Genomic DNA, 6,000 nt, shown 5'->3' on the forward strand with positions numbered 1-6,000 from the left:
CCGACCAGAATAAACGGAGCACGAGCGACGGCCCCCGAATCGCTACCGGTTTCGTCCATTACTAGGCTAGGACTCATCAGGCGATAGCCAAATAAAAGGGGGAAACAGGTAAATGTGGCCGTCCTACGACTACAGATCAACAGAGGCGGCCTGGGTGACAAGGAGAATGCAAAAAATTCAAAGGCGCATCCCTTGCCATCCAGGCGGCCTCCAGTGGTCCACCAAAAGCGGTAAAGGAGATTAAACAAGCTAGGGAAAAGATATGAGGAGGAGAGAGGGAGAGAGAGAGAGAGAGAGGGGGGAGGAGGAGAGAGAGGGATGGGGAGAGGAGACCACATTGTATACCTGGAAGGATGAATCGTGGTAATCTGGAATGAAAAAACAGTAGCGTTAAGTTCAGAGAGAGAGAGACACATAGAAGGGTGTGTGTGCGTGTGTGAGAGGTGTTGTGATGATGTGTGTGTGGAGAAGTAGGGCTAGACCAGAGGGTTAAAGAATAAGTTAGAGAGAGGTTGAGTTTAGGAGAAGCCTAAGGTGTTGGGGTTAGGGAGGTCAAGGGTCAGAGGTCAACCGAGGTCCAAGAAAAGGCCTGGTTGAGGTTTAGGTATTGGGGACGAGGGTTGAGGTTAGGATTGGTCGTAGGCCAGATGTTCTAGCCCCAGGGAGGGTTAGGGTTAGGGTTAGGGTTAGGGTTAGGGTTAGGGTTAGGGTTAGGGTTAGGGTTAGGGTTAGGGTTAGGGTTAGGGTTAGGGTTAGGGTTAGGGTTAGGGTTAGGGTTAGGGTTAGGGTTAGGGTTAGGGTTTAGGGTTTAGGGTTAGGGTTAGGGTTAGGGTTAGGGTTAGGGTTAGGGTTAGGGTTAGGGTTAGGGTTAGGGTTAGGGTTAGGGTTAGGGTTAGGGTTAGGGTTAGGGTTAGGGTTAGGGTTAGGGTTAGGGTTAGGGTTAGGTGTGGCAATAATAACGAGGAAACACCCTGTGGGACCCCAACGGGACCACAGTACAGGTGAGACCCCACTAAGGCACGCGCACCTGAAACCCTACTCACTCCGTCCCCTAGGGATAAACTAAGAGGTAAGAGAACAACTAGCAAAGTATTCAATGTGTGTCCAGTCCAACGTTTGGGGATAAAGGTCTATGCAAGACTTAATTGTGTCCGAAGACTTCCAAACGTAACAGAGCAGACTTCTGTAAGAAGCAAATTATCAAAGGTCTGGACTGTGATCTATTGGTAATCACGCTAAAAAATGGTGCCTTATAATTATTGAATATCCACTAGGGTTTGAACTGGGATTTATTGTCAATCACGATGAGGGATGGTGTTTTAGGGTTAGGGTTAGGGTTAGGGTTAGGGTTAGGGTTAGGGTTAGGGTTAGGGTTAGGGTTAGGGTTAGGGTTAGGGTTAGGGTTAGGGTTAGGGTTAGGGTTAGGGTTAGGGTTAGGGTTAGGGTTAGGGTTAGGGTTAGGGTTAGGGTTAGGGTTAGGGTTAGGGTTAGGGTTAGGGTTAGGGTTAGGGTTAGGGTTAGGGTTAGGGTTAGGGTTAGGGTTAGGGTTAGGGTTAGGGTTAGGGTTAGGGTTAGGGTTAGGGTTAGGGTTAGGGTTAGGGTTAGGGTTAGGGTTAGGGTTAGGGTTAGGGTTAGGGTTAGGGTTAGGGTTAGGGTTAGGGTTAGGGTTAGGGTTAGGGTTAGGGTTAGGGTTAGGGTTAGGGTTAGGGTTAGGGTTAGGGTTAGGGTTAGGGTTAGGGTTAGGGTTAGGGTTAGGGTTAGGGTTAGGGTTAGGGTTAGGGTTAGGGTTAGGGTTAGGGTTAGGGTTAGGGTTAGGGTTAGGGTTAGGGTTAGGGTTAGGGTTAGGGTTAGGGTTAGGGTTAGGGTTAGGGTTAGGGTTAGGGTTAGGGTTAGGGTTAGGGTTAGGGTTAGGGTTAGGGTTAGGGTTAGGGTTAGGGTTAGGGTTAGGGTTAGGGTTAGGGTTAGGGTTAGGGTTAGGGTTAGGGTTAGGGTTAGGGTTAGGGTTAGGGTTAGGGTTAGGGTTAGGGTTAGGGTTAGGGTTAGGGTTAGGGTTAGGGTTAGGGTTAGGGTTAGGGTTAGGGTTAGGGTTAGGGTTAGGGTTAGGGTTAGGGTTAGGGTTAGGGTTAGGGTTAGGGTTAGGGTTAGGGTTAGGGTTAGGGTTAGGGTTAGGGTTAGGGTTAGGGTTAGGGTTAGGGTTAGGGTTAGGGTTAGGGTTAGGGTTAGGGTTAGGGTTAGGGTTAGGGTTAGGGTTAGGGTTAGGGTTAGGGTTAGGGTTAGGGTTAGGGTTAGGGTTAGGGTTAGGGTTAGGGTTAGGGTTAGGGTTAGGGTTAGGGTTAGGGTTAGGGTTAGGGTTAGGGTTAGGGTTAGGGTTAGGGTTAGGGTTAGGGTTAGGGTTAGGGTTAGGGTTAGGGTTAGGGTTAGGGTTAGGGTTAGGGTTAGGGTTAGGGTTAGGGTCAGGGTCAGGGTCAGGGTCAGGGTCAGGGTCAGGGTCAGGGTCAGGGTCAGGGTCAGGGTCAGGGTCAGGGTCAGGGTCAGGGTCAGGGTCAGGGTCAGGGTCAGGGTCAGGGTCAGGGTCAGGGTCAGGGTCAGGGTCAGGGTCAGGGTCAGGGTCAGGGTCAGGGTCAGGGTCAGGGTCAGGGTCAGGGTCAGGGTCAGGGTCAGGGTCAGGGTCAGGGTCAGGGTCAGGGTCAGGGTCAGGGTCAGGGTCAGGGTCAGGGTCAGGGTCAGGGTCAGGGTCAGGGTCAGGGTCAGGGTCAGGGTCAGGGTCAGGGTCAGGGTCAGGGTCAGGGTCAGGGTCAGGGTCAGGGTCAGGGTTAGGGTTAGGGTTAGGGTTAGGGTTAGGGTTAGGGTTAGGGTTAGGGTTAGGGTTAGGGTTAGGGTTAGGGTTAGGGTTAGGGTTAGGGTTAGGGTTAGGGTTAGGGTTAGGGTTAGGGTTAGGGTTAGGGTTAGGGTTAGGGTTAGGGTTAGGGTTAGGGTTAGGGTTAGGGTTAGGGTTAGGGTTAGGGTTAGGGTTAGGGTTAGGGTTAGGGTTAGGGTTAGGGTTAGGGTTAGGGTTAGGGTTAGGGTTAGGGTTAGGGTTAGGGTTAGGGTTAGGGTTAGGGTTAGGGTTAGGGTTAGGGTTAGGGTTAGGGTTAGGGTTAGGGTTAGGGTTAGGGTTAGGGTTAGGGTTAGGGTTAGGGTTAGGGTTAGGGTTAGGGTTAGGGTTAGGGTTAGGGTTAGGGTTAGGGTTAGGGTTAGGGTTAGGGTTAGGGTTAGGGTTAGGGTTAGGGTTAGGGTTAGGGTTAGGGTTAGGGTTAGGGTTAGGGTTAGGGTTAGGGTTAGGGTTAGGGTTAGGGTTAGGGTTAGGGTTAGGGTTAGGGTTAGGGTTAGGGTTAGGGTTAGGGTTAGGGTTAGGGTTAGGGTTAGGGTTAGGGTTAGGGTTAGGGTTAGGGTTAGGGTTAGGGTTAGGGTTAGGGTTAGGGTTAGGGTTAGGGTTAGGGTTAGGGTTAGGGTTAGGGTTAGGGTTAGGGTTAGGGTTAGGGTTAGGGTTAGGGTTAGGGTTAGGGTTAGGGTTAGGGTTAGGGTTAGGGTTAGGGTTAGGGTTAGGGTTAGGGTTAGGGTTAGGGTTAGGGTTAGGGTTAGGGTTAGGGTTAGGGTTAGGGTTAGGGTTAGGGTTAGGGTTAGGGTTAGGGTTAGGGTTAGGGTTAGGGTTAGGGTTAGGGTTAGGGTTAGGGTTAGGGTTAGGGTTAGGGTTAGGGTTAGGGTTAGGGTTAGGGTTAGGGTTAGGGTTAGGGTTAGGGTTAGGGTTAGGGTTAGGGTTAGGGTTAGGGTTAGGGTTAGGGTTAGGGTTAGGGTTAGGGTTAGGGTTAGGGTTAGGGTTAGGGTTAGGGTTAGGGTTAGGGTTAGGGTTAGGGTTAGGGTTAGGGTTAGGGTTAGGGTTAGGGTTAGGGTTAGGGTTAGGGTTAGGGTTAGGGTTAGGGTTAGGGTTAGGGTTAGGGTTAGGGTTAGGGTTAGGGTTAGGGTTAGGGTTAGGGTTAGGGTTAGGGTTAGGGTTAGGGTTAGGGTTAGGGTTAGGGTTAGGGTTAGGGTTAGGGTTAGGGTTAGGGTTAGGGTTAGGGTTAGGGTTAGGGTTAGGGTTAGGGTTAGGGTTAGGGTTAGGGTTAGGGTTAGGGTTAGGGTTAGGGTTAGGGTTAGGGTTAGGGTTAGGGTTAGGGTTAGGGTTAGGGTTAGGGTTAGGGTTAGGGTTAGGGTTAGGGTTAGGGTTAGGGTTAGGGTTAGGGTTAGGGTTAGGGTTAGGGTTAGGGTTAGGGTTAGGGTTAGGGTTAGGGTTAGGGTTAGGGTTAGGGTTAGGGTTAGGGTTAGGGTTAGGGTTAGGGTTAGGGTTAGGGTTAGGGTTAGGGTTAGGGTTAGGGTTAGGGTTAGGGTTAGGGTTAGGGTTAGGGTTAGGGTTAGGGTTAGGGTTAGGGTTAGGGTTAGGGTTAGGGTTAGGGTTAGGGTTAGGGTTAGGGTTAGGGTTAGGGTTAGGGTTAGGGTTAGGGTTAGGGTTAGGGTTAGGGTTAGGGTTAGGGTTAGGGTTAGGGTTAGGGTTAGGGTTAGGGTTAGGGTTAGGGTTAGGGTTAGGGTTAGGGTTAGGGTTAGGGTTAGGGTTAGGGTTAGGGTTAGGGTTAGGGTTAGGGTTAGGGTTAGGGTTAGGGTTAGGGTTAGGGTTAGGGTTAGGGTTAGGGTTAGGGTTAGGGTTAGGGTTAGGGTTAGGGTTAGGGTTAGGGTTAGGGTTAGGGTTAGGGTTAGGGTTAGGGTTAGGGTTAGGGTTAGGGTTAGGGTTAGGGTTAGGGTTAGGGTTAGGGTTAGGGTTAGGGTTAGGGTTAGGGTTAGGGTTAGGGTTAGGGTTAGGGTTAGGGTTAGGGTTAGGGTTAGGGTTAGGGTTAGGGTTAGGGTTAGGGTTAGGGTTAGGGTTAGGGTTAGGGTTAGGGTTAGGGTTAGGGTTAGGGTTAGGGTTAGGGTTAGGGTTAGGGTTAGGGTTAGGGTTAGGGTTAGGGTTAGGGTTAGGGTTAGGGTTAGGGTTAGGGTTAGGGTTAGGGTTAGGGTTAGGGTTAGGGTTAGGGTTAGGGTTAGGGTTAGGGTTAGGGTTAGGGTTAGGGTTAGGGTTAGGGTTAGGGTTAGGGTTAGGGTTAGGGTTAGGGTTAGGGTTAGGGTTAGGGTTAGGGTTAGGGTTAGGGTTAGGGTTAGGGTTAGGGTTAGGGTTAGGGTTAGGGTTAGGGTTAGGGTTAGGGTTAGGGTTAGGGTTAGGGTTAGGGTTAGGGTTAGGGTTAGGGTTAGGGTTAGGGTTAGGGTTAGGGTTAGGGTTAGGGTTAGGGTTAGGGTTAGGGTTAGGGTTAGGGTTAGGGTTAGGGTTAGGGTTAGGGTTAGGGTTAGGGTTAGGGTTAGGGTTAGGGTTAGGGTTAGGGTTAGGGTTAGGGTTAGGGTTAGGGTTAGGGTTAGGGTTAGGGTTAGGGTTAGGGTTAGGGTTAGGGTTAGGGTTAGGGTTAGGGTTAGGGTTAGGGTTAGGGTTAGGGTTAGGGTTAGGGTTAGGGTTAGGGTTAGGGTTAGGGTTAGGGTTAGGGTTAGGGTTAGGGTTAGGGTTAGGGTTAGGGTTAGGGTTAGGGTTAGGGTTAGGGTTAGGGTTAGGGTTAGGGTTAGGGTTAGGGTTAGGGTTAGGGTTAGGGTTAGGGTTAGGGTTAGGGTTAGGGTTAGGGTTAGGGTTAGGGTTAGGGTTAGGGTTAGGGTTAGGGTTAGGGTTAGGGTTAGGGTTAGGGTTAGGGTTAGGGTTAGGGTTAGGGTTAGGGTTAGGGTTAGGGTTAGGGTTAGGGTTAGGGTTAGGGTTAGGGTTAGGGTTAGGGTTAGGGTTAGGGTTAGGGTTAGGGTTAGGGTTAGGGTTAGGGTTAGGGTTAGGGTTAGGGTTAGGGTTAGGGTTAGGGTTAGGGTTAGGGTTAGGGTTAGGGTTAGGGTTAGGGTTACAGCAAGGGCCAAATTACCAAAATGCAC

The sequence above is a fragment of the Hypomesus nipponensis genome, chromosome 25 (genome assembly GCF_054491055.1).
Source record: "Hypomesus nipponensis isolate SF chromosome 25, ASM5449105v1, whole genome shotgun sequence".
Taxonomy (NCBI): Eukaryota; Metazoa; Chordata; class Actinopteri; order Osmeriformes; family Osmeridae; genus Hypomesus; species Hypomesus nipponensis.